Here is a 27,841-nt window from a genome sequence, read left to right on the forward strand (position 1 = left end):
CGCTTCCTGAAAAAAGTATTCATTATTCGAAGCTTATTTCTTTCTGCAAATTCCAGCAACATTTCTTCTCTAGCATTACTAGAATCGACGCCGTAGTTGCCAATTGCTTGTTCTCCAGCCTGCTTTTTCCCCACTTTTGCATTGAGGTCGCCCGTTACTACAGTATACTGAGTTTGCACTTTTCTCATCGCTAATTCAACATCTTCATAAAACTGTCTACTTCATCATCGTCGTGACTGGATGTTGGAGCGTAGGCTTGAACTATCTTTAATGTATACCTATTATTAAGTTTGATTACGACTACTGTTACCCTCTCATTAATGCTGTAGAATTTTCATTTCATTTTATTTCATTTCATTTCATTTTATTTGTGCCCATTTACAAGCAAATGGAAGGGGCCAAGGTAAAAGCTGCTTTTTGGCAGCTTGAGTGGTCCCTGGCCCCCTTTACATATTGGCAGAGCGGTGGCAAAGAACACTTTCAGAAATGAAAAAAGTAAAGAACAGTGGGTTACATCAAATAAATTACATTTCTTTCATTGAATGCATATGGTTTTACGGAATCATGGCGATTCAAATGGTAGTTTTCACCAGACAGATGAGCTCCGATGGTGTCAGGGCATGGATGTCAATACCGGCTTCTAGGTAAGAATTTAGTAGCCGTGGCAAGGTATTTGCGACCATTTGATGGCCGTAATTTGTCCTCGAGAAGGGTATGAGCCATTTTTCATGGCTGCGCGTCTCATATGTGGGTGTATTCTCTTTTAAGTTTGCTATATTTGTAATTAAGTTGCTTCTATTTTTTCTATTTTTCTATTTTTATTTCTAATTCGTCAATGTTGCCCGCTATGTCCTGGTGGATTAGGAATCCTACCCCGTATTGCTTCTTATCTGGGAGGCCTCTATGGCAGAGGACATGGCCGTTAGTCAGCACTGTATAAGCCTCACCAGTTCACCTAATCTCGCTAAGGCCAATGATATCCCAAACAATGCCTGATAGTTCCTCAAAGAGTCCTGCTTAGCTAGCCTCACTCGACAGGGTTCGGGCGTTAAAGATTGACAGGGTCAGTTTCAATTGGCGGCCTGTCCGGACCCATAGATTCTTAGCACCCTCTGCTGCGTTACAGGTCTGACCGCCGCCTTTTTCAGGTGCTCCGCAGCAGCTGGGGACAGAGGGCCATGGTTTAGTTGTTGGAGTTATTTGGGATGGGGGGGGGGGGGGAGGGGGGACGTATACTGCACCAGGGAGGCCAATTCCTGTTCTGCTATGGGAGTGTCTTTGTTCAAGCTTAGTGGGCCTTCCCAATTTGGTTGTACCTGGATTAGTATAGCCAGTGTCAGGCGTCACTCCAAGCCTGCAAATGTAGTGTACTGGGGGAGGTGAAATTCACGCTAACCGCCGTCAGATTTAACACACACACACACACACACAGATATATATATATATATATATTAGACCCCTTACTAGCCTCTGGCTATGCGTCTAGACAGACTGTGTATTTTTTCTGGGATGCAAAAGGAAAGAATAAGTTGAATTTAATATTCAGGTCCTATAAGGTTTTGATGGAAATTGACGAATACAACGATACACCTAAAAAATATTTTGAAGTGACAAGTTTAGAGCTTCGAGCAAGAACAGTTATCGTATTACTGTAAACTATATCTAGAAAAAAGCCTGTTCGCTAACAGAAACAATGAAGTACACATTATAATACTTGTTTCCTTGCTTGCGTGGCTTTTGCAAAATTTCCTTTAGCTTAATATTGAAAGTCTAGTATAAGTCATGAAATTCGTCTGAAGTGTAACAGTCAAATTTCTTTCAACTTCTTTATGAGATGTAATTTTCGGAATTGCAACAAGCGTACGGTTACGGTATTATGCGGACTTCTAAACTTAAGCGTTTTTTGTTTCTTGAAATTTTAGCGATTTTCGTAAATTTTCATTACGTATTTGACAGTTTAAAATCGACGCTTTGCTCCAATTTTGTTCGTTTTAAATGCTACAAATTTAATGCAGTCGGTTCAGCCGGTCACAAAAGCAATGCTACTTTTTGCACCTTTTTGAAAAGGTGCTTTGTGTTTGTGTGTTTTTCTCCCTTCGCATTGGCCCGATTAGGACATTTTGGGCAATGCCTAACGAGAAAGAAATAGCAGTATATTGTAGTATAGGAAAGGCAATAATGTTGACCTGATTCCTTTCCTTATAATCTGTTTGGGGAAACAAGGAGAGGAAAGGCAGGGTTACTTAGTTCTGGCCTGCTACTCTGCACAGGGGAAGGAGGGAAAAGGCGACGAAAAATAATAGTGTATGATGAGGCGCAGCACTGGAAGCGGGGATGAGTGAAGTGTACAATAACTCGGCAACATAGTAGTTTCCGTGTCCTGTGCACTGTTTTGCACGTGGTTCATGACAGCCTTCGTAGCTGCTGTTGCATGCCGTCCGTTCAAGCGGTACGAGTGTCCCTTCCGATAGCGCTTGCCTTCGAAGGCTTCGATGGCTGCCAACGAAGAGGCCAGCGCCGTCGCACATGGACGGGACAGTCGCAAAACGCATGCTGCAGAGTCTCAAGCACCTGTCCGCACGCACGTCCGGTGAAATGTGCGTGTATGCCGTCCCGCTGAGGGCGCCTTCATGTCCGATTCGGCGAAGCCTGCTGTCTTGGCTTCGCGCTCGATTTTAACTGGGAGGCGATAAGTCCAGTCACGGTCTATTTCTCGCGGATGGTCTGGTTGAGCCCGTGAGCTGTTCTGCGATCTCACGTGAACGAAGTTGGCAAACGGTTTGCGTACCAATTTTCTTATAGCGTGGCATAATAGGTGACCTGCTTCGTCCTGTATAGGTAGTGCAAATATTACAATGTCAAACAAGAAAGAAAGAAACAAAGAAAGAGAGAAAGAAAGAAAGATGAAGAGGAAAGGCAGGGAGGTTAAGAAAGTGAACAGGAGACACACAGGCTCGCACCAGCGCTAAATATTTACATACTCACGCGTGCACGCGTCTCGTATTTGTTTTACGCTGTAGAGTTGGCCGTATTATCACTCAACGCTGCGGCACGTGCAGACAATGCACTCCCTGAAAAAAAAAAATGCAATGCATGTCTGCCTATGCAGGTTTTGCACAGAAGGCCATGGCGCAGCTATTAAATTCGCGCGTGACCGGCACGCGCATATGGATGTATAGTTACTCGTCATCTGTATGCAGATTAGTCGGGCCTGTAGACGATGGCCTCAAGAAACCACTGTACTTTTCTGCAGATTGCGGCTGGAGGTGAATGAGCCGCTTGCCAGCTGCCAGTAACGCCGCAGCGCCGCGCGATAAACGACACGCACCTGCTTAACGAGCGACTGTACCGTCGAGTTCAGCATGCATGTACTTAGACCGATCATCCGACACGGAGAGTAGCATGCGGGAAGGGAAACAGAATCAGGTGGATTTGTGAGTTGAAGTACAGCGAGAGAAAAGCACGCCGGTCTGACTGCTTGCAAGCGCCGTTATTATTCTTTTTTTATTATTATTATTACGGCGACAGCAGTTAGATTTCAAAAGATGAAGCGCCAACAGTGACGGCACACTAAAAGGAACACAGACAGGACAACGTGCTCCTTAGTGTGCCGTCACTGTTGGCGCTTCATCTTTTAAAAGCTACGCACCAACTAGTCCCATAACGTGTTTTACAGAAGTTAGAAGCTGCTGTTCAAAAAAAAAAAAAAAAAGAAACATCTAATTGATACAATGTTGCTCTTTAAATGGGGAATTCTGCATAAGCTGTTGTTAATTAGGTTCTATTTGCGAATACAGAAAGCGCGCTTTTCGGGACCTTTCTTCTTCATCTCGCTTTGCCTCTCTCTCTCTCTCTCTCTCTCTCTTACTTTTTTCTTCAATCCTCAAGCATTGCACTGGGCTCCGGCGGCCGCACCTGACATCCTTGCGAACTTTAAACTATGACTCACTTTCGTGGGCTGAATGCAGAAGACGCAGCCGATTCGCAGAACAAGGCGCCCGCTCTATCACTGTCACTATACGGGAGGAGGAGGAGGCAACGTAATGACGCACGTTTTCACATTTCAAGAAAACAGCAAGGTAAAGGAAATATACGGAAACGAGGAGGAAAGAGCAAAACGTATAACAAAAACCAAACACCAGCCTCAGAAAACGCGAAAGAGGATATGACTACACCAAATGCGCTTTGTCGCAGCAGCAGTAGCAGCGCTTTCGAGTTTGAAAACGTTCTTTTCTTTTTTTTTTTCTTTCCCGTGCTTCAAGTTCGCTTTGTCCGTTCAATTAAATGCCCACGCACTGAACAAGACCGGGAGAGCATTCTACTATGCCCTCTTCATATCGTTTTAGTGTGCAAGATGGTCCTCTCGGCAACTGCTTCTATGCCACGCGTGGCGGTTCTTTAGTCCAGAGTTGTTCATTTTATCAACTATTTCTACCTAAAGGTGAGAGGTTATTATTTATTATTATTTCAGTAGCAATAACTGCGTTCCGTTCGCCAAAAATAGGGCATTATATATATATATATATATATATATATATATATATATATATATATATATATATATATATATATATATATATATATATATATATATATATATATTACTGATTACGCATCACTAATTTTGCCGCACGCATTCTGATTGCTCTAAATGGAAACCTGTCAATGCACAGACATGTCCACTTAGTGCAAATCACGAGAATAGCCTCAGTTTCCATACGTCCGACCCCAAAATCAGCAGTGAAATGCATTGGTGCTCTCCATTGTTCCGTGCGGCATTGTTTAAAGCCTTTAGGGAAAATTTGCTAGGTGAGACGGTAAACCCAGTGGTAATTTTCCGGAAGCTTGTAGACTCTATGATCTCTAGGCTAGTGTTATTCTCATGATTCTATGCTGTAAGATGATACGCATCGAGAGGCTTCAGTTCAGCTCATTCTGAAACGTGCGGCCAAGTATAATTGCGAAAGTTATAACCAGTAAAAGGTTGCTAAAAATTCTACCTGCTGGCGATTATTGCGCAGTTTTCTTGTTGCGGTCTTTCAATCTACGCTGAAGCTTGAGCAGCAAAAATATCCCCCTTTTTTTTTCTTAAGTACTCCCTATCTTTATAGTTGTTGCAGAAGGTCGTCGGCTGGAACAACCGCTTAGACCAAGGATGAAAATTGTGAACCGTGTGCGTTTGACTCGGTGGCGTGTAAAAGAAAAAAAAAAAAGACCGTGCCGCTGTAGGCGCAATAGTAACGTCCTCAAATTGTCCTTCGCATTGCGGCTTTGTGCTGTGCTGTTTGTAGGCTATTGGGGGTGTTCGGCTTTGTAGATGTTGCACTTCCAGATCAAACAATGCACGCTGTGATTCACACTCTATCGGTGTGGGAAGCATAAACGCGTTTTTGTGCACTCGTTGACTGATAATGAATGCCTACGGATGCGCCGAAATCCTAATCGTCGACAAACCGTTATATGTACGCCTCCCCTTTGTGGGCGTCACACGTTATGCTTCTTGCTGTTGCGTTTGATGCAGTCTTGCAGTTCTTTTGGGACCGATAATTTTATCACCTTTGCCCAGGCCTCGATACTGTAGTCACTGTTCTGTGTATACGCCTATTATATATATATTATATATATATATTTTATATATATATATATATATATATATATATATATATATATATATATATATATATATATATATATATATATATATATCTCAGTGTGTGTGTGTGTGTGTGTGTGTGTGTGTGTGTGTGTGTGTGTGTGTGTGTGTGTGTTCTTTTTTTCGCGTTTTCGTCACACAACTTCTTTTTTTTTCCTCTTTCGACCTTTATACGCGAGCGAGTCGCATAGGGGCAAGCCGGAAAAGTCGCGTTATTAATGAATTCTGGTGTTTTACGTGCCAGAACCACGATCTGAATAACAGACACGCCGTAGTGGGCGTCTCCTGGTTAATTTCGACCCCCGGGGATTTTTTTAACGTGCACCTCATTCGCGGTACATGGGCGTTTTTGCACTTCGCCTCCATCGAAATGCGGCCGCCGCGGCCGGGATTTGAGCCCGCGACTTCGTGCTTAGCAGCGCAGCGCAACGCCAAAGCCACTAAGCAACCACGGCGAACAAATCGCATTAAATATTGCCTGTGCGACCTATGTTTGTTAATCTATTCGTCGGGATGTTCGGTTGGATGGGCATACGTTTTTTACAGGCATATGGCTCGTGCGGTTCCGATTCAGGTACAAGGGAGGGGGGGGGGGGGGCGAGTTCGACAAATTCCGGGACGCGCCAGACTAAATGGGCAAACAGTTTTTCTTTTCTTCCCCTCCACCCCTCCGTGAAGCTTGCTGTGCGTCATAGCTGTTTATTTAAATGAATACATGGAGGCTCTCCTCATGCAGAAATTTCAGTAGTGGAACGGTGAAGTTGTCATCCTTGAGCCAACGCCTGTAACTGCTTGCCTGATCCAGCTTGGCAGCTCTTAGCGTCCTTTCCCAAGTGTAATCCTCGCTCTTGGCAGAGCCACAACATGTGGCGAATGTCTGCTTCATAGCCTGGCGCAGGACACTTTGGAGAATTCACTGGATCTACAGGTGTTGGACTTCAGACCCACGGTGACGGAAGGTGTAAAGACCGCCCTAGCCCGTGAAGAGAGATTTCCTCCACCCGATAGAGACTATACGGGGAAGGGGGCTTACACACAGAGGGGTTAAGGCGCGTGTCGTGTGACTTTTGTTCAACGAAAGCGTGAAACCCTCGGAAAACCTTTGTAGGATGAGAGTTAATTCAATGCGGTGCCTTAGGTACTAGTCTATAGGGATCGATGCAAGTGTTACAACTTGGAGTGTAAATTTATGCTCGCTGCTGCCCACTGCTGACGGCATTGTGGAAGGAAAAATTGCAGCCGGGCAGGACGTAATCCGGAAAGCTGGGCTGTCACGGTGTAGTATAGGTAACAGCAATTTTCAGATATTAATGACGAGTCAGCTCATCGCATCGTCCATTACACGAGCTTAAAACTGCGCAAGTGGTTCGCCCCAAGCCGATGAGAACGGAAATGAAAGAAAGAGAGGCGTGTCGCTGATTCCCAAGAGAGCGTCTCGTCTGTATTACGCTAAGTTATGACGATAACGGCGGGAGGTGAGCCGGCCTTGCCTCACCAGATTTTCACGTCTTCGCTGTGCTAGAAAATGCCCTTAGTTAAAAACGATGTTGAAGGGCGACGACGGGCTTTCATAGAGTCGCTGCATGGATGGTTCCGCACCCTGTACATGTGCAGGCTTCTCAAAGGGTGACGTAAGTGTGCATTAGCCTACATGCTGATTATACGGGTACTAGTACTAATATATTTATGTTTGCGCCTTCCGTCATTCTTTCGTAACTTTTTTTAGAGGTCCGTTTTCTCCTGGACGCAGCTTGTAATTCAACGCGTTACACTGCAAACCAACGTAAGTGTACATTTTGTAGGTTAGGATAGGTTAAACTTAATTCGGGAACCGTGCCAGGACTTCACTAACTGCTGCAAAACTTGCTTGTATATAACTGCGTCAAAGTCCCAGCAAATCGCTCCTTAGAGGCTGAGATAAAGGACGGCGCCGTGAGGTCAAAAATGTAAACGCAGCTGGTTTCCCTTGCAGTTACACTGTATACTATAGTTTCCTGCCATTCTTTTTTCTTCGCAATTGCGTTGCAGAGAATTAAATTATCCAAAGTGTCGCCCCCAAACCAATTGTTTCGAGTCTTCTGGTCGCGCACATTTGCATTCGAACATACAGGACTAGCATAAACGATTCATTCGTTTTGTGAAGGCTATATTTTCAAAAGTATACACATACACACATGAAAGATGTATGAAAAGAACCACAAACTCGCCAAGTTTATACACCCTCTACATATGTTCAATGTGTGCCCCTTTGGTGACCGGAGACACGCCCAGACGATAATCCAACTTATTCCATACATTTTGTAGCATAGCCCTGTCAATTGCCTGCACTGCAGCACTGATGCGTTCTTTGAGCTCGACTGAGGATTGCGGTGCACCCATGGTTTATGCGTGTTGGCGCGTGCGTCCGTGCGTGCGTACGCCTGTGTGTTTGCTGCGTATGCGCGTTGTTATGATTGGGGGCTCAATCCCATCGCTCGTGATCCGTTGTCAAGATTAGAGTCGGGCATGAATTAGAAGGTAGCTGGCCCATGCCGTCGTCCAACTTATCCACGCTGAGGACGTTGATGAAGGGAAGGACTGCTTCTCACCGAGAATGAAGAATATGGGTTTATTTACAGTATTTACATGCAGTTCATCAGTCTAGCATGACAGCTTAGAAAAGTACATCAGCCTAACATGACTGCTTGAGAGAGAGTGTCCTGAGCAGCCGCACAACAGCGGTTTAAAAACACTCGGTTCTCCCCCGATACCCAGGTGACGGAAACGGCCGTCCAAGCACCGTAGGCGAGTTGACCAGGCACCGTAGGGCAGACGAGGCACCTTAGGAGAGACGACGAGGCACTGTAGGCGAGTTGACGAGGCACCGTAGGGGAGACGAGGCACCGTAGGGGAGACGACCCGGCACCGTAGGGTCATTTATTCCGCGGGCTGCAGCGCGCCCGCCGGCTGTCTGGCGTCTTGGTTGGCGCGTGGGAAGGGGTCTCAGTAGACGTTCCCGCGGGCTCAGTAACAATAGTTGGTCCGCCGAGCCCGTTTAGTCACAATGGCGACTTCGTCAAACTCGGCTCCAGCGACAGAGAGTCGAGGACGCACGTATTGTTGTTCACACACAGTCGACTTAGTCACGCCGTGTGTAGAGGTTTGCGGCGACGCACCAGGAAAGTTGCCGCCACTGTCGCAACTGGCCGGCAAAACTTGCACTGCAGCTGGGCGTTCTTAACAGCGCCTCCATAGCCCGAGAAATCTCGACTGTCCAGCGCTGTCAACCGCTGGGCAGGAAGAGAACGGCTGGTGGCCAGGGGTTGATGCCTTGGCTCGCAGCGACCACTTGTGTAATGATGTCACCGCCCCAAAACATCCAAGAAGGACAGGCAACTGCAAAACGAACCCCACAACACGGCTCTGCGCCGAGATGACGTACCTTGGCTCTCACTTTACAACCGCAAGGCTTCAAAGAAAACATAAGTGCAGAAACAAAAAATGCTGCATTTCGCTATGCCAATTTTTTGAAGCAATTTCGTGCTGACAAATTCAGCAATCACGGAGGGAATCCTGCTAAATGAGAGGGGATCGTCTTGACTTAACAAAATTAACACTAGTAACCCTAAAATTTTGTCGGGACCCTAAAACGCAGAATTCAAATTAGCGTGCTCAAACCATCCGCATTGCTATGCAACTTTCCCTTCTTATATCTAACGGAGAAGTTGTACTCTTGGAGAGTGAGGCTCCATCGGAGCAAGCGGCCATTTTTGTGTGACGTTTGATTGAGCTACTTCAGAGGACAGTGGTCGGTCTCGAAGGTGAACCTCGCTCCGTACAAGTAACACGACAACTTCTGGGCTGCCCAAACTAAACAAGCGAATTCCTTCTCTGAAGCGCTGTACGCTTCCTCTCGTACATTTAGTTTACGGCTGGCATAGAGGATAGGATGCTCCTCGTTATCGTCGCCGACCTGACTAAGTACCACGCCCATACCTCTGTCGCTTGCGTCGCATTGAACTATGAATTCCTTTGTGTAGTCTGGCGCGCGAAGCACAGGACGAGAAACCAATAGCGTTTTCAAACTACTGAAAGCGTTCTCTTTGTCTTTATCCCAGTGTACGCTACTCGGTGCTCCCTTTCGGAGGGCGTCCGTTAATGGACTTGCCGTTTGCGAGTAATCCGGAATGTACCGTTGATAGTACCCCACAAGTCCCAAAAATGAACGAAGGTCTGTTTTCGTGCGCGGCACGAAAACGCAACTTCTGGGCGGCCCAAACTAAATAAGTGCATTCCTTCTCTGAAGCGCTGTAGGCTTCCGTTCTTAACAGCGTCTACGATATGCGCGCGGCATACAGCGGAGGCGTTTTGTGCCTGCACGAAAACGGAGCCTAATTCCCGACCGTATTTCACTCTGCGGCAACGGTGCTGTTCGGCAACTGCAAGTCCGCCGTGTGTCGTGTACGTAAATGTCCAGTCAGCGCAGCACTAGTGGCGGTGGCCCGTCGCTGATGGCCGCGCCAGTGGCGCGAGAGGAGCGTTCGCGATGTCCATTAAGGAGCGAGCCTCGCGACCGCAAACAGCGTTTGGGGCCGGCAGCGATAATCTTCGCCGGAGCCAGAATCGGCGGCGACAGAATTGCGATTTGGTCGGGCGAATCTCTCCGGCGCAGTAGCTGACCTGGTCTCGGCGACGAACTAATGACGCGTTCGGGTGGCATATGAATACGCGTCGTAAATTATTCATCGGTGAGTTACCAGGCGTCCCGTGCGAGTGGACGCAGCGTTTATAAACGTATAAACACCGCTATAAGGAAAAGCACGGCTCCAAACTAACGCCTTCTGGCACCAAACTGGGGTAGCCAGTGCAGTCCCAACGAGACCGCTGTTAATGTAACTGCACGTGCTTGTGCAATTTCGCACACGCACGCACACACAACGAAGGTGTTCATCAGTTATGATACCATTCCTTTGTAGCAAACATGCTGTGGTCGTGATTAAAGAAATTCGAACACGTTCGAAACATGTTAAACTTCGTTGGCGTTTGTAGAAATTACAAGAACAATCAAGGATGCGCTGCATAGAAATGCTTTTGTTTTTTGTTTCTTTTAGCCATGGTTTTTGCGCAGTACCTAAAAGCGTAGTGTAATTTGAAATGTATGAGTGGTCCTGCTCGGAAATGCGCTGATGCTGTTCAATATAGCCGTCTACGAGCAGTAAAAATCGCCTCCTAAAGCAACTGTCATGTAGCTAAGTTCAAAATTAAGCAGCTAAACACGTAGCCAAATTAAATCGATGGTTGAATATGGTTTATTGAGTGTGTGCTACTCCACTAACATTTCTGGGAATCCATCAGGCATGTTTAAAAAAGAAACTTTCCTTCGAACGGCGCAGCACGAAACTTGCCTCATTCGGTGGGTATAATATCATCATTTTAAATGGCAGATGTGGATTTTCAAGTATACGTTAGTGTTCGCTCGAGAATTCAGGCAGCTACTCGATCAATATCGTCTGCATTCGTTCACCATGAGAGCCTGCAGCGCGCAGATTATGTTTCGTGTACCTGACTCTTGCATGCACTAACGTTAATTTTGTTTGCTGGATCGAAAGCTCGCAGCGAAGAATGAAAAGGGCCCACGTTGCGGCTTCGCAGGCAGAAGGGAAAGCTATGAGCTGCTTGCGCTGTATGTTTACTCCGTAGCATACGCTTGCGAATTGCTCAGGCGATGTTTACGAGTGGTGGATTCCGTGCTGATCTTCAGACGACGGCGGTTGATTCTCTCTCTCTCCTCTCGTCTGCGCAGGTCGCCAACTCAGCGCGGTTCGACAGCGGCGTCCGCCTCGGACAGAAGCCGGGCAACAACAGCTGCAGCAGCGCCTGTGAGCGCCGAGCAACTGGCGCGCCGAACGAGGTAGGCGCTGCGCCACGCATACGTGTACGCACACACTATGCCCATGTGCGGCAGCCAAGACTTACTACCCGAGGTTGCGCGGATTCAACCAGAAAAAAAAAAAAGGGGGGGGGGGGGGGGGGTAACTCGCGTGTCCCTTGCCTACATCGCTGTATCGGCGAAAAAATGTGCTGCAGTTACGGTTTTTCGTCGATCAGTGGGGAGTAGCAAGCGTAGAAGTACGTTGTAATTAATTATTAAATGTTAATTTTTTTTTATTGGTTGCACGCCAGACGCGGGAAGCCTGTAGTCACGGTGGGTTTCAATGCTGACACGCTGACCTTGCCGGCATTGAAATCTCGGCACAAATTTCTGACCTAATCGTGTCGTGTCAGTGTCGCGTTGGACTGAAAGTGCTCACATATTTAATAAGGCTGCTAGTATACGTATATATAATAGAACACGTTATGACGCTTTATAATGTAACTTCTGCGTTACCCGTACTCCCCAACTTTTACGAGGTTATCGTAAAACGACCAGTTTTTAGAGCTTGTTTACGATTGTCGTATTGACGTCTCTAATTTGGCGTTTTTCTTCGTTTGCGTCCCGTTTAGGGCAACGCTCAATTCTGTCGGCCGTCAGGGAGCACTGATATATAAAGAATAGAGATACAGTCCTCCAACGGAATTTTTTAGCCTCGTTTTTCAGACTCGCTCGACTATTTGGACCGAATCGTACAGCAGCGCCACCACAGAGCCATGAAACCGTGGAATGTACAACGGCAAGCGAAATTTGGGCCCGCGTTGCTTGAATATATGCGTAAACAAACTTCGTTAACATTTCCGTTATCTGTGATGGAGGTCATTCCTGCACTGTCTGCAGAGCATACAGTATTATCATGCGCCAAGATTTAAAAATGGACAAATGCCACCTTATTAGCTGGACAGAACCAACGTAATGTTGTTTGCCGTCGCTTTGAGATACTCAGATTGTTTTCTCTTTCAATCCGCCTAATTACATAATTAGGCTTGAATAATTAATCAGCTTCTAAAATGCTATAATTAGATGAAAAGTGGCAAAGAAAATTGTAGAGCAACATAAAAAAATCCCGATACAGGTTTCTGTGGCTCAATACGTGCTAGGTAAAAGTGTTTTTCTGAGCGTGAAAGAAGCCCGCGAACACACGCAAGATGCCAGTGCGACTGGCCGTTCGAGGCACTTTGCGTGTATTCGTGTGTGTGTATATATATATATGTGTGTGTGTGTGTGTGTGTGTGTGTATGTGCGTATATATATATATATATATATATATATATATATATATATATATATATATAACCTAATGCTGAAACCACCCGCTCACCGGTGCGGCACTGTGACATCACAAATTCCAAAGTATTTTTTCGTAATTTTGTCATTGCGGCTTAGTGAATGTTTTTGGAGCTTGCTAACTCCACTCTCTGGCTCTTTTAGCGTGCGATATAGTCCATCTTTGACTATAACAAAAAAAAAAAAATTGGCAGAGGCTTAGCTTGGCTAAGCCTAGTGGATTGCGAAAGCAATCTTCTGTCCAGGTTGTAGAGTTCCATACTGCTCATCTAACGTGTAGATGCAGTCTCGTCGCCATTTAAAGCATCCATAAGGCTTGCTGTCGAACGATCAGGTGTCGCCAGAGTCGCGTCAGCATTGAGAGCATGCATGATACTTGTAGATGCACCCAGATCAAGAGATGTTGAACGCATTCGCCTGGCTGCATAATATGCACGCCGTTTAGCTGAACGTTGTTTCCGCTCTTCCGCACGCCGCCGCTTCTTAGCTGCAGCACATCGTTGCAGCTTCACCTTATACACATCATCCGACATACCGTGGAGGATTCGCTGGGACGACTGCGACGAGCCGAGTTGGGGGGCCGCTTTTCCACACCTGGCATGACGTCACACATAGGTCACGCTAAAGGTCAATGGTGGATTCTCCGGGACGACGGCCAAGAGCGGAAACCTCGAGCAGTCTTGCTTTCGCAATAAAAACAATGTAGTAAATGGGTTCGAGCAGACGCGGTCAAAATCCATAGCGTCACGGCGTGCGTGCTGGTGCTCACGGCAGCGTGTCTCCACGCCGTCTTTCATTTTTTCTTAAGTTTTTCTTTCTCGCTTTCTAAGCCTGTTGTCACGTTAAAAATGCCTGCTTTAGTATTCTAGAAGGCTAACTTAAACTTTGAATATTCACCATAGAGCTTTAGTATCTCAGAGATGTGTTCTTGTATATATATATATATGTATATATATATATATATATATATATATATATATATATATATATATATATATATATATATATATATATATATATATAGCTCTGATGATTTTTTTTCTCTAGTGGCCCTTTAAACTTATTTGACAGCTATGTGGCCAGAAACCTCTCTGCACCAGCGCGCAGCCGCTGTCGCTTGGACGAAAATAGCATTGTATATAAGATTCAAGAGCATGCGTGATGGCCAGTATGTTGTGCTGTTACAGACAGCGAGCGGACAGAGCTTATAATTTCGGGAATACCTGTTGCGCAATATGTGTAAGTCTAATCTAAGTTATAGCTAATTGCGCTGAAGACAGCATTATGCAATATTCTCTCTCTCTTTTTTTTTTTTTTTAGATCCTACAGATTTTTTTTCTAAAGTAAGTAATCAGCGCAGCGAAAGTGACATTTTTGCATACGAGATCCTAGGCGAGGCGGACATACTTTGCCGCTAATAGCGTGAGCTTCAGAAGACTAACTATCCAAATTTTATTAATTACTCTTTTATTAGTGCCCTGGGGATAGTTTTCTAAATGGCAAATTTGGAGGCAGTGGCATTTTTTACACCCATCTTTTAAAGAAACATCTCGAAAATCGCAGCCAATTCGAGATATTCATCATCAAATTCCAAACCTCAGTCGAGGCAAAATCGAGACCGAGCGCGTCTCGCTGCCCGTCAAACGGCAACGCCCCGCAAAGAAGTGTGAGGCGAAGTTTGAATGATTGCATGGCCGTGGCAAATCCCGACTCGACTCACAGCGGCTCATGCTCGCCGGGCAAAGCGTGCCGTATCAGTTGCTGCCGCGACTGGCCGAGACTTTCGGTTTCAAAGTTCCTCGCGCTTGTCGTCGCGGGACGTTTCGGTGTGGTACGATAGCGGGGTCGTCTTTCCTGCGCCTCGGCGGTGCTTGGTTTCCATATTTCCTGGATTTACCGTTGAAATTCGATATTAAATATCTCTAATCCGGTAAATTTCAAGATTTTTTTTTTAAAGGAAGGCGCATTAAAAAATGCGACTGCCTCAAGTTCGCCATTTAAACAAGTGTCTTTAAGGAACTAATAAAAATGTCAATAAATTTTTGTTGTTTTTCTGAAGCTCACGTTATTGAAGGCAAAGTCGGTCCACCTCGTCTTGGAACTCGTCTGTAAAAACGCCACGTTCGCTGTGCCTATAGACTTACTTTAATTTAAAGAAAAAAAAACCTGTATTATCTAAAATAAAACAGAATCACCCTGTATATACACAACGCTCTGTAATATAGGTCTGCAAAACTTCCGAGCGAAAACTTGCTTATTTAAACTAACGAAAGACAGAGTGTCAAACACTAATGAAGGGCTGCGAGTAAATAGCGCTTGATTTGGTACTTGCATCCTTTCGCGTTAGTAGTGAAGGATATAGCAACGCATAGGGGAAGGCAGGGGGAGGGGGGAGGGGACGTTGTTTCGGGGGTCCTGTTCAACCTCATTGCCCGGCGGCATCGCATCCATACCGCGCGGCGTCGTACCGCCGCTATATCGTCCCTTGTCAAAACGTGTCCCATGTAGTCGCAGGCTACCCGAAATGCAAACACTTTGACCGCTCTGTGTGGGCACTGCATAACGTGCCGACGCCTACGGGTGGTGCTTTGCGAAAAAACACGTGTTTCGGAAAATACGCGTGTATAGCTCCGTATGCATTGCGGCACAATGCGTGAACGCTGATACGCTCTCGTGTTTGGAGATCGCTTGCACCTTCCCCTTGGCCTTAGTTATAGTCAAACCGAAGCGCACATTCGTTCTTCCTACTGTCCCTTCTTCACCTGTACTCCCTTTTCCTATCTCTCCTTCGCTTTTCTCTCTCTGTATCTGAAAGGTAGATGGCATGCTGATGCTTTGATGTGTATACGAAGCCAAGCCCTACGGTCTTTCTGGTTCGTCGACGCGTACAGCGGCACAGCGCGGAAGGACACGAATACTTACTTTCCGTCTTTCTGAAGTTTCATTTTCACGCACGCATGACTTGGACGCTCTCACCTGAAAGTGAGAGGAATAAGGGGAACCGAGATGTTCGGTTTCCTTCGCTTCATTTTCTCTTGGCTTTCTGTGATCGCAACTAAAAAAAAAAAGAAACAAAGATCGAGCACCTCGGGTTATCCTTCTCGCTGGTAGCATATATAGCGATCGGTCTCGACTTAGGCAGCCTTTTACGCCACAAGGGGGCAGCACTCGCAGGTTTATTGGCCAGTTGCCTGCTCCTGAGCTTCCGTACTGCGTGACGCCTGCGGTTTAACGGACTTTCCACATTTGCCACCATGGTCGTGGGTGGCGCTGGTTAACGCCCCCGAGGCTAGATCTACAGTGCACATACACAGATACCCATGAAAGTGGGTGGGAGGATAGATGCAAGATATCTGGCTTCTGCTCCCACGTGTGGCACTTCTTGTTTTCGTCCACTCTCATTTCCCTGTTCCTAATTGTTTCTACAGTTTATTGAAGTGGAACGGCTAATCTACCCTATCTTTTTCCTGGCTTTGATGGCTTTCTGCGATTGTAACCACCTGTGAGAGAGAGGACTGTCTCAAAGCTAGTATCGTCAAGTTTCTTAATCAGCGAGCATCTAATATGAATATAATCGCGTTTCGGTTAACACTGCATGGTAGTGCTCACAATAACATAGAAGTCTGGTGGCATCAGATGCGAATACATTGGGCGAAAGAGCTCACAGAGTCCCGTAGGCTAGACCACCACATAGCCGTGACTGCTATGTAGTGTGAATGTGCGATGGCGGCGAGGCTGCGAATACGGTGTTGAGAAAAGGAAAAGGAGGGGGTGGGGCGGGGGCTGGTTGCGCGAAGCATTTCATTTCTGCGGGTCATACGGACAGTTTGAAAGCTGCGTGCGAACGGCCGCTAGTTGGCGCACTGCGAGTTGCAACGAATGAATGACACTTGCGCGAAGCTTGTTAACCGTGCTTAACGTGTCAATACATGTTGCTGGGCTCGTTGGTTCGTACTTTGTTATGGCGTAAAAGATACAAAACAGTGTGAACAAGCACCCATTGAGGGAAAAAGTGGCACTCTCTCATGTCCATTGTTTCGCGTCCTTTACACCTTAATAAACCGTGGTTTATAATGATGTAAACCATCATAAATTAGCAACGCGGAGATTTAGCTTTAGCCAGGCTGTGAGCTTTTAGGTGGTAGTGTAGGTCATGTGTCACTACAGTGTCTCTGCCGTTTCAAGTGTGCGAACAAAGCGCAGCGGTAAACAATTTAAAATCTCCAACGAGCGATACGCTTGTATTCGGTCCAGGTATTCTGTGTGCTATTTTATTCAGGAGTGAACTGGGGCTTCTGTTCACCTGAGCACCTTTCCGGAACCAAGTGATGGCATAATAGAAGAGACAAAAAAAGAAGGCAAAAGAAAAGCCGATTGAACTGAACGATTGCAAGGAAGGGCCGGGTGCGAGGATATGTAGATGGCTTGCGTCCAGTCACCTGTTCGGACGTCCCTCGTAACTGACCTTGCGCGGTAAGTGGAGAGGAGAAGACCAGCGTTGCATATTTGGGTGGCACGGCCTTCTGAAGAACAGGTTTCGCCGCGTGTAGGCACGGCCAGTCCCAGTGCTTTGTTTTGTTCGCGTAAACTTCCGGTATTTCGCAGCGGTTGCAGCGCAAGACGTGGATGCGAAAGACGGGCAGTGGGCGCCGCTCGTTGCAGTTCCGCATTTCTGTCTCGTTTTGCTGGAAGTGCATGCGCTGAGAATGGATGTTGCGCCGACCTTTCAAATCACTCCCCTGCACGCACTGCTGACGCGAGTCGTTCGAATGTTTGTGGGCGGTGGAGATGCCCAATGTGTTCTCATAACATGTTTTACGCTGCGGAGTGAGACGCGATGTGCTTATGTATAGTTTGCTATTTGGTTTGGCGGCTTTTTCTTATGTTGTTCTTTTTTCATCTCCACAGTGCCCTTGTTCAGCGAGTTACGCGGCGATAGGGGAAAAATAAAGAAACTAAATACGAACGAAAAAGGCAAATAAAACCGGTTTGTGTATTGCAGAAAACGGCCAGAGCAACTGCTTATGTCATATATGCTCCAGTCGTGAAGCCGTTAGTTGGTCTCTGTTTTCTTGGTGTCCAGGCCTCCTCGCAAACCGTCTTAACTGAATGCGCGGATGTAGCTCCCGCTGCGTTGCATGACGCGAGGAGAGAGAAAAGAAAGCAGACATGCTGGCAGGAAATGTGTATACAGCCGAATTATAACCTTTAACATATTGGTCAGAGTGGGGTGGCTGAAATATTATCGCTATAAAAGAGGCGTCAACGTAGTCACACTACGAAGGTCATGCGGCACCGTTCCCGTGTGGTGCTTGCGTTTACTGCAAGGAGCCGCGTGCCGCGCGGCGAAGGATTTTGATCAACCTCTTCTTTTTTTATGCTTACTGCACAGCCTTGTGATATTACTGTTCGCGTTTGAACTGACCTTGTGGCGTTCCATTTGGCCACTTAAGCACGTACGCGGGTGGCATTTTTCGCTATGGGCGTTGATGCTGGTGGCAAATGACGGAGTTACTGTTTCCTTCGCCGCGCACTTATTGTGGGAGCAGATGTGAGTATCGTTACCTGCTCGTATATCGTTCTTGAGTTCGAAATCCGGAACGAAAAACAGAGTCCGTCGCGGTGGCTCAGTGGTTGTGTGACGCTCTGCTGCTGCGCACGAGGTTGCTGCAGCCGATTCCGGGCCATTTCGATGGAGGTGAAATGCAAAAAAAAAAACCCTGGTGTACCTTGCTTCCGGTGCACGTTAAATTCAACACGGTAAAAGTTAATACTGAGCTCTCCATGACGGCGTCTGTCAGAGACTCAATGTTTAGTTGCGCAACGGCAACGAATAAACAAACAAACAAAAAAAGAGGGAGTAGGGGGTGTTGGTAGACAAGTGCTCTTTCGGGGTTTATCGGCTATACATGAAAGGATGACCGAACGGTTGCATCTTCGAGTCACATATACGTTCTGGCATAGGAACAACTTCGAGGTTACTGAGACATGTAGCTCTATTAATAAATGTCTGCCTAGACATGCAATAAATGTTGCATGCGCTACCATCTTCGGTGTACAGTGGTTGCCGTACTGCACTGCTGCCTACTTGTGATCGCGACTTGCGATCGGGTTCGATTCGCAGCAGCGCCAGCGGTCCTCATTTGAACGAGGACGCGAGCACGCGGTTAGGAATGGCCGGACAGGGTGGCAACGTGCCAGCTATTTCAGCTGGCTGCACGTGCTTCGACTGAACCGGGGTGGTGGCGCACTTCAGAGAACTGCGGATAACCGGCAGGCACGTGGCGAGGGGTCAGCTCAGGGGAGTTCTCGAGGGGAGATAATTGGCGGAACCTCCCCATGCGATTTTCGAGACACTAGACAATGTGCTACCCGTACGCGCCACCCGGGACGGCTCCGAGTTCGACGAAGCAGGCTTTGTGCTCAAACTGCCACCGTTACGCTCTAGCCTCGTCGCCGTTGTGACGGAATGAGTTCGGCGGGCAACGATTGTTACCAAACTCCCCAACGCGGACCTGATCTGCTACGGGTGGGGGAGTTGCCGCGGGAACGTCGTCTTAAGCTCCTTCCCACGCGCCGACCAAGACGCGTCGGCTCCGAGTTCTACGAAGCCCCTCTGACGTCGGCTTCGGACCATTGCACCTGTGTGTGTGTGTGTGTGTGTGTGTGTGTGTGTGTGTGTGTGTGTGCGTATGTGTGAGCCCTCATCCTCCTCCAAGTCGAGAGCCCGCCTCCTCCAAAAGGGCGGGTCATCTACAATGACGTCGAACTATGACATCGAGCGGAGTGCTTATAAGCAGCCAGTGTCGGCTGCTAGAATGTGCTCGTCGTCATGCTCGTGCTCGAAATGTACTCGTGAGCTATGTGCTCGTCGTCGTGCTCGTGCTCGAAATGTACTCGTGAGCCGTGTGCTCCGTTGTCGTGCTCGAAATGTACTCGTGAGCTGTGTGCTCGTAAGCTGTTTGCTGTATGCTCGTCTTGCGGGCTCCATTTGGGAGTCACGCTAGACTGTCGATGTATCTCATGTTCAACTGTAAATAACATGTAAATAAATCCTGCTCTCCTAAGTCCCGACGAAGTGTCAAGCTCCTTCCTACAGCTACGACTGCCAAATCTTACATCTGAATGGTAGCGGTGAGATCGGCCTACAGCTCGTAGATCGTCCGACAACTCTAACAAATGGTGGCAGCGGCGAGGTCGTCCGACGAATCTTACAACGCATTTAGGCCGTTATCAGGTGGCGTTTGTGCGCTTGGTGCAGAGTCCCGCTCGAAGGGCAAACAGACGGACCGTAGACAACCGTCAGCTATTTTGCGAACTTGTGTTGAAGGTTCGCTTCGTGCACAAAGCGAGGTGCATGCATGCATGCGCTTAGACTATATCTGTGTGCTTGCGCTGCTAAGGTGGCACACACAGGGACACTGACACGTAACGACAAAACGGCCATTGCGCTCAGTGTCCCGATGGATGCGACATAAGCAGCAGAACTCGCACCATATACACTCATAGCCCTGCCAGCTATTCCCAGTAAATCGTTTATGGGCCCCTATTCTCAAAAGTTTCTTCGGCTATAATTGTTCTTAAGAGAAAATTTCGACCCATCGTGATACAGGGTATATGATCACTTACGAACGAAAAGCTTCGTGAATTCGGCCTGTGGACATTAGAATATGCCCGAAGTACGAGCTGCGTGCGTTTTGATATGCTTTGATTCAGTTGTATGTTTTATCTGCACAACAGGCCCAACAATCGCACCAGCCACAATCCCCGTCGAGCTGCAGTCTATAGTCTCCACTTACCTACGGGTATGTTTGTTCTCCCCGTGCGTTATTGAGCAAGTGTTGGCATCCTTAATCGTGACCACGAGTAAGTTGGCCGCTTCTGCGAGCTTTATTGTACCAGAAGGCTAAAACCGTTTGTACGTAGCAGGGCTGCGGTGCTCGCTAGACGCCGTAAACAGAAGCCGACCAGCTGCAATGCAACACTTTGCGCGCTTCGCTCGATGTCTTCCGAAGCCAGCCGAAAGGACCTTGGGCTGTGCGAATGTCTCCAAAACAGCTGCGCCGACATGTCGAAGAACTGCGCTGTTTTCGTTGTTCGCAATGCGATGTAGCGATGGATGCCATTACGCGCTGTACCCGCCGTCGTCATTGTATGTGAAGCCTCTTGCCTGGAGTATATGTGCAAACAATGGTACGTTCATTCGCCTTTGCTTATAGCTGTCATCGAGGCTGTGGGAAAGCAGGTTGAGTCGTTGTTTCTTAACTGACTTCGATTTCGCAGAAACGCAGGTCGAGTCATAGTCGCCTAGCTGCTGCCGAAGCTGGACAAGGACCGGTTGACAGGGTCAGGTTGACTCGTTGACATCTGTCGCCGAGGCTGCTAAAAGCTAAGTTGAGACATTGCATAGCTGCAGTCGATGCCCTGGAGTGGCAGCATTAGTCGTTCTTGCTTAGTTGTCGAGGCCGCACAAGGGTATGTCCAACTTCCATTTGCTTAGCTGGGGTTGAAACCGGACAAGGGTAGGTTGATCTGTGTTTGCTTAGCTATCGTATATATGCTATACTTTTGGTAGTTTCGAGCTGTCGAAATGTCTCCTGCACATTTTTGGGTTGATCTCTTCCTTTAAACTCAGCGCTGTCGCGAATTTGCTCTAGTGCACGTCATCTCCTGCGGTAAAATCGCTATATATAGCTGCAGCGTCACGGAGCGTTACGTGCACGGTAACGCGGGAATAATTGCTGTAACAATGATTAGAGCTCTGACAGTATCAACTACATTTTTTTAGACTTTGCGGTCCCATGTGGACAGTTAACTACTACTAAGGTAAAATATTTTTTTGACATAGCCAAAGTGGAGCCGGTACAACCTATTTGTGTGTTGTGGCGCCATTACACGGCTGCTATGCACAGTTAGTTGCACTGGAAGGCGAATCACCCGTTTTCGTTGGAAGACATTAATCAGTATATATATATATATATATATATATATATATATATATATATATATATATATATATATATATATATATATATATATATATATATATATATATATATATATTTTTTATATATATATATATAATCTTTGTTTCACTGATGAAGTGAGGGAGTGCGGGACAAAACGCTGACAAGTCAGCTTGACTAGTTCCCAGCTCCCCGGAGTACAAAATAGAAGAAACAGAAACACTTTTCGCATGGCAACATAAAAACCACAAACAAAAAAATAGTAATGCAGCAATAACTTGTCGATAACACTGAGAATAAGTAACTATAGAAATAAAAAGTTTGTTAACTGCGCTGATAGGCCAATGTTAAAGGAAACGTACAAACATGAAAAAACTGCAAGTAAAAAGCGCTACATAATGAAGGAAAAGACGAAAAATAAACGGCACACATTGGTGTAGTATGAAACAGTACATTGGTACATTGCAATGCCTATAGCGTACATGCGCAGAGATGAAAAAAAAAACACATGAAATTCTGTCATGGGAAAGGAGCTTTGTCACAGAAGAACAATTTCAGTTTCTGGTTCGATGCTGTTTCGGGAGTGAAACCGTTATGGCAGAAATTTAGCAAATGCGGTAGCGTTCTGTTTACCATTTGTTGTCCGTATCTGGTTCTGCTCGTTTTGATTAGCCATGGCTGTGTGTTTCGATTCTCATAAGGTGTGGTCCTTTTAGAAAGCGATGCCAACCGTAGTGGGGAATAGCTGTTATTTCTTTAATTCAAGCTTATAACGTGACCGCAGGCAATGCGGATATAGCTCGTCTATTTTCATTACACAGTACTTCAAGAACAGAGGGTGGGAAGGGTGACTCATGGGGACGTTTTCAATATTTCGTAACATTTTTTTCTGTAATATCATGATTCTTTGCAAATTACCTTTTGTTGTGTTCCCCCAAACTAATTGGCAATATTTCATATGTGAGTAGAATAGCGCATTGTACAATAGAAGCTTAACCTTTGACGGTAGAATATATCTGTTGGCGTATGTCAATCCAACGATGCGAGACAGTTTTGACACAACATGGTCGATATGAATGTCCTAGGTCATATTTTCGCTGAAATACACTCAAAGTATTTTAAATGCGCTTACTAGTTCTACCTTTGAATTTTGCAGCTTAATGTCTGAGGTAATATTAATTTTCTTGCTTTTCGCACGGTATATGACAGCCTTCGTTTTACTAACGTTTATTTTCAATTTGTTAAGTTGCGCCCATGTATCTAATTTCACAAGCGTTCTGTTCGCTCTCAGAATCAGCTCATCCGTACTTTCTGCAGAGAATAACAGTGTCACATCATGAGCATAAATGATAAATTTCACCATAGGATCGACGTTAACAATGTCATTCAAATACAAGTTAAACAAAAATGGGCCCAGAATACTCCCTTGAGGTACGCCTGCAGAAATTGGTAATATTTTAGAAGAGCAGCCATTTAAATACACGTACTGCTTGCGCTCACTAAGGTAGGACATCAGTAGTGATAGAACCGTTCCGCAGAATCTGTGTGTGTGTATATATATATATATATATATATATATATATATATATATATATATATATATATATATATATATATATATATATATATTGGCGTCAGGCGTGAGGTCGTATATGTATTGAAAAATCTTCCTCGCGGGCGGTGTACCTGCATGTTTGGAAAATATGGAAAGAATTTACGCAAGCGCTGTTAAGAACGGCCCAGCTGAGGTGCAAGTTTTGCCAGTCTGTTGCGACAGCGGCGTCAACTTTCCTGGGACGCCACCGCAAACCTCTAGCCACGGCGTCACTAAGTCGACTGTGTGTGAAGAACAATACGCGCGTCCTCGACTCTCCGTCGCTGGAGCCAATATGAGCGCGACGAAGCAGGCTTTGTTTCTGAACCCGCCACCGCCAACCTTGTCTGCTGTGAACGAGGGAGTCCCCGAGGGAACGTAGTTCGAGGCTCCTTCCCACGCGCCGTTCAAGAGGCAAGACAATGGGCACCTGGCGGCGCGCTGCGCGGGTCAGCTCGGGGAATAAAAGGCGCCTTTTCTGAAGTAAGCCCCGAGTTCTACGAAGTCCGTCTGACGTCGGTTGGGGACCGTGAACCTCGCGCAAGGAAGTGTGTGTGTGAGTGTGTGTGTGTAAGCCATCCCGCAGAGAAGCGACTAGTTTACGATGACTGGTCGGCCGTTTCCCTCACCTTGGGATCGAGGGAGGACCGAGTGTTTATAAACCGCTGTTGTGCGGCTGCTCAGTGGAGTCTCTGTCGCAGTCATGCTAGACTGATAAACTGCAACATCCTCATGTCGATACTGTAAATAAACCCATATTCCTCGTTCTCCATGAGAAGCAGTCCTTCCCTTCAACAACGTCCTCAGCGTGGTTAAGTTGGACGACTGCATGGGCCAGCTACCTTCCAATTCCTGCCCGACTTCAATCTTGACAACTGATTACGAGCGATGGGATTGAGCCCCCAATCCTAACACCCTATGCGAGATAGGGACCGAGGTCTGATTGTGAATGTCAAGAAAGGTCATGCACGCGGAGGAGATCAGCGGGCGGCATGCAACGCGCTGGCCGCCGCGTGTTTTGAGACTACTGACGTCGGTCGATGTTTCAAGGAAAGCTTTCGTATGTAATTACATACTTGCGTAGCGACCCGCTGTATAAGCGCCATCCTCTACTGTCTGACTGACTGAAATCGAATCGCTGAATTCTCTTTGCGTAATTTCATGTGTTCAGTGAGTCAGTTTATGACGTATGGCGGTCGAGTGACGAATGGGCCAAACCAGATAATGATGAAGAATTTTTAACGGAACTGTTTTACTTTTTCTGAGTGCACTGTTTAGGGGTTAGTTTTTTTTCTCTTGATGTTGTTGTTTTTTCTACACTCCTAATTCCAAAACAGAAATTTGGCTGCAGAAAGAAACTCCGCAGAAGTCCTCCCATATTTACTATGACTGCAGACCCAAGACACATAGCGCCAGGAGGTTAATGTCGGTTAAAGGAACGTTCGGGTTCGAGACTCTTCTAATACGTGCAAGACGGTCGTTGAAGTTCTGTAGCGAATTACCTGTTTTTATACTCCGGTATTTAGAAGCAACACGTTAGTCTTGTGTGCTTACGACAGCGGCAATAATTGCTCTTCTCTGAGACCAAGAATTCCTTCGAAGAATGTAGCTGTGGACAATTAAAGTTCAACTTTGCAGTGTATAATGGAATGAAGTAGACAACGCTGTCTTGCATTTCTTGCTTTGCGATCTTTCTAAATCGGCAGGGCAAGTGATGCGGGAGCTCGAAGTACAAATTTCTTCTTTCTTTAGGTTGGCGTGCGTTAACGTGATCTCTCATTACGCTTTATGAAGTCACGTTTGAAATCACAACAGAATTTAACTACACTATATACCGCCGTATTCAATCACGACGACTTCAGTGCGAAAGACAAGAATGCGTCAACATTTAGATGCGTTCCATGCGTTGCTGCGTCCTGTGTGCGCACAAAGTTCTGCTCCAAACTGCCCGTTAACGGATATCTTTATCGCTGCCCGTGGATACGAAAAGGAGGGCAACTGTCGCCTCTTTTCCTCAACTACCTAAGCTACAGTGGCTCTATCGCGAGCGACCTACGGCTGTAAATACACCTTAAAGCCTTAGCGTCTCCATGTCACCGGCCCCTTCCTGTTGTTGGTGTTTTTTCCCCTTTTTTTTTTCTTCTTGTCCGCTTGAGCTGGTCGACAACACCGCAGTTGTATGAAAGCGGTTACCAGCTTCTTATCATTTGGACGCGCATTCTTTTCAGTGTTTGCTCCGTTACGGTATGGTAAACTCACTAACTATATTTTTGTCGGCAGTTTGTGCTTGCTCTAGTATTATTGCACTCAACAGCAAAAACGAAATACTCGAAATATTATAAGGTTAAGCGTAAGTCTACACATATACTAGAGCCGACAAAATTGGCTGCAGTCATTTGCTGGACAGAAATTTCGTCGTGCGAGTCATGTATAGACACTAGCTCGTTGGGTCGAATGAGCGCTCGGGCGGATGGGATCGGCTGATAAACCTCGCTTGTAGTGGGTGAGTCGGCTGGTTCTATCCTTTTGGCAAAATGCGTGCAAAAGCAGTCGGGTCACTTCGGGTGAATTCTGTCTCGACCTGCTCGCGTCGGGTTCCCGTCAGCGAAAGTTTATATTGCTCCATAATTGAAACACTAATGAGGTATGCCCACGCCCAGTTTGCTCACGGTGGCTGCTGAAACGCGGCAGCGGTGCGCATTCGATGTCGCTACCGTGTGTTGGGACATCGTGGCTTGCGAAAGCTCAGACGTCGTACCTCGTGGAGCCAGAACGATGTAATATTTTTTTTCTCTGGTCTCCAAAGATCAGCAAAGTCAGACTAACTTTCGCACTCGGCTTGATGAATGAATTTCGACAAAAGAAACAAGAAACGATAAACCTACTAAGCCAAGGTCGTCCGTAAGTGGCGGGACACGGACATTAAACTGGCGCGCGTATTCGCCTCTTTTTGTGCTGCGGCTGCTGCTTTGCGGAGCCGTGATTTTACGCGCCTTCCGAGCCAGCTCTGCAGTGCGCCGTCTCGCACAGCTCATCCATTTCCTCGGCGCTCATCGTTAATGCACTGTCCATTCCGTCATTTTCGCCCCTTCGGTCTTCCTCTGCCCCCCCCCCCCCATCTCCCTCCCTTCTGCTGCGCCGCGCTTGCCCCCTTTCGCTTTCGATCCGGCGGAGCGTGGTGTGATTGCAATTTCGCTTCCGCCTGGCGAAGCGGCTATAGGGGGTTAGTGGTGGCAGTATAAATATATGGCGGGGAGTGAGGGCGGAGTGATATTAGGACGGGATGAGGATGCACCCGGAGCGCGCGGAGGCGGTGTACGCACGTACACCCGCTCCGCGTGTATGCGGCGAAGGGCCGGCCGCTGCCATCGGTTGGTTCGTTGGTTGGTTGGTTTGTTGGCGAAGAGACGGAGGCCGACTCGGCTTGATGGAGGTCGAGGTGGGGCGATCCGGCGCGAGATGAACGTCAGAGCCACCACGTCTTGGTCGGCTTTTCCTGCTGGGGCAAACGACGCCCCCAGCGTGATGGCGGGGAAGTCGTCCATATAGAGAGGGCGAGCGGGCACAAATGGGGCCCCAGCCTGCGGCCAAATTAACTTTGACGCCGCTCCCCCAAACAATGCGGATCGGGGAAGAGACGGAAGACAATAAGGAGAAAAGGGAGAACACGGCCTTCCTTCCTCTGAGGGGGTAGACGGAAAGGATGATACAGATTTCGTTCACTTCCTTTCGAAGGAGTTGCGTGCATCGCCATTGGTGGGGACAGATTTCCCTCCGGGCTTTCTTTTCTTTTTCGTCTTTGTTTTTTTATTTCCTCCGCGCTGCTGTTTTGCAAAGTTGCGTTCCGTTATATCGTTTAGTCACTGCTCTATTGTTACTAGCGCGCCGAACAGCGAGGCATGCGCATTGAAACTTTGCCTGCTCTGTATAGGAGGTCGTTCTTTCAGGTAATCGGGGACTTCGGTCGAGCAACATCCTGCTAAAGCCGTATTGGCGCTCAAAATTATCTTTTGGCTAGTCGTGTAGCGGAAGTTTCGAGAACTATAGCTGCAGCAACACGAAGTGACGGCAGAATAATTGTGCCTGCCGAAATGGCTCAGGTCGAAGAGCGTTAGACGTTGACTGAACTATAATGGCAGAATTTTTCGGGCGGGTAATACAGCTGCAGCTCAAAATTATTTAATGAATTGATATTTTCGGCTCATGTCAACCTCGACCAGAGGGGTAACACTAAAGTGGAGTGCGTTTCTTGCGATTCGCTGATATCGCCACACTCCCCCGAAAACTTATGTAAAGTGCCAGGACTTTCGCCGTGGGTTACCGACTGATGCGCAAGTTTGGGCAGAAATAGTCCTGCACTATAGCTATACCGCCTGTCCTGAATGGGTGTAGCACGCAGTGGACATGAGGTCTTGTTGCGCAGCTGTACT

At 46.9% G+C, this 27,841-nt stretch overlaps 1 protein-coding gene and 1 pseudogene across 5 annotated transcripts in view; one reads left to right on the forward strand and one right to left on the reverse strand.

Moving 5' to 3' along the window:
* Nucleotides 1-27,841, forward strand: part of LOC142575565 (phosphatidylcholine:ceramide cholinephosphotransferase 2-like) — a 276,015-nt gene that overhangs the window by 161,696 nt on the left and 86,478 nt on the right. For 4 of the 5 annotated variants that reach the window (XM_075685027.1, XM_075685050.1, XM_075685059.1 and 1 more), the window contains one exon: nucleotides 11,436-11,543. The gene's annotated coding sequence lies outside the window, so the exon portion shown is untranslated. Of the gene's footprint in view, nucleotides 1-4,233; nucleotides 4,442-11,435; nucleotides 11,544-27,841 lie in introns of those variants that run through there. The other variant, XM_075685037.1, reaches the window with a different exon arrangement.
* On the reverse strand, nucleotides 418-26,956 carry LOC142588496 (uncharacterized; annotated as a pseudogene).

The sequence above is a fragment of the Dermacentor variabilis genome, chromosome 1 (assembly GCF_050947875.1).
Source record: "Dermacentor variabilis isolate Ectoservices chromosome 1, ASM5094787v1, whole genome shotgun sequence".
NCBI lineage: Eukaryota > Metazoa > Arthropoda > Arachnida > Ixodida > Ixodidae > Dermacentor > Dermacentor variabilis.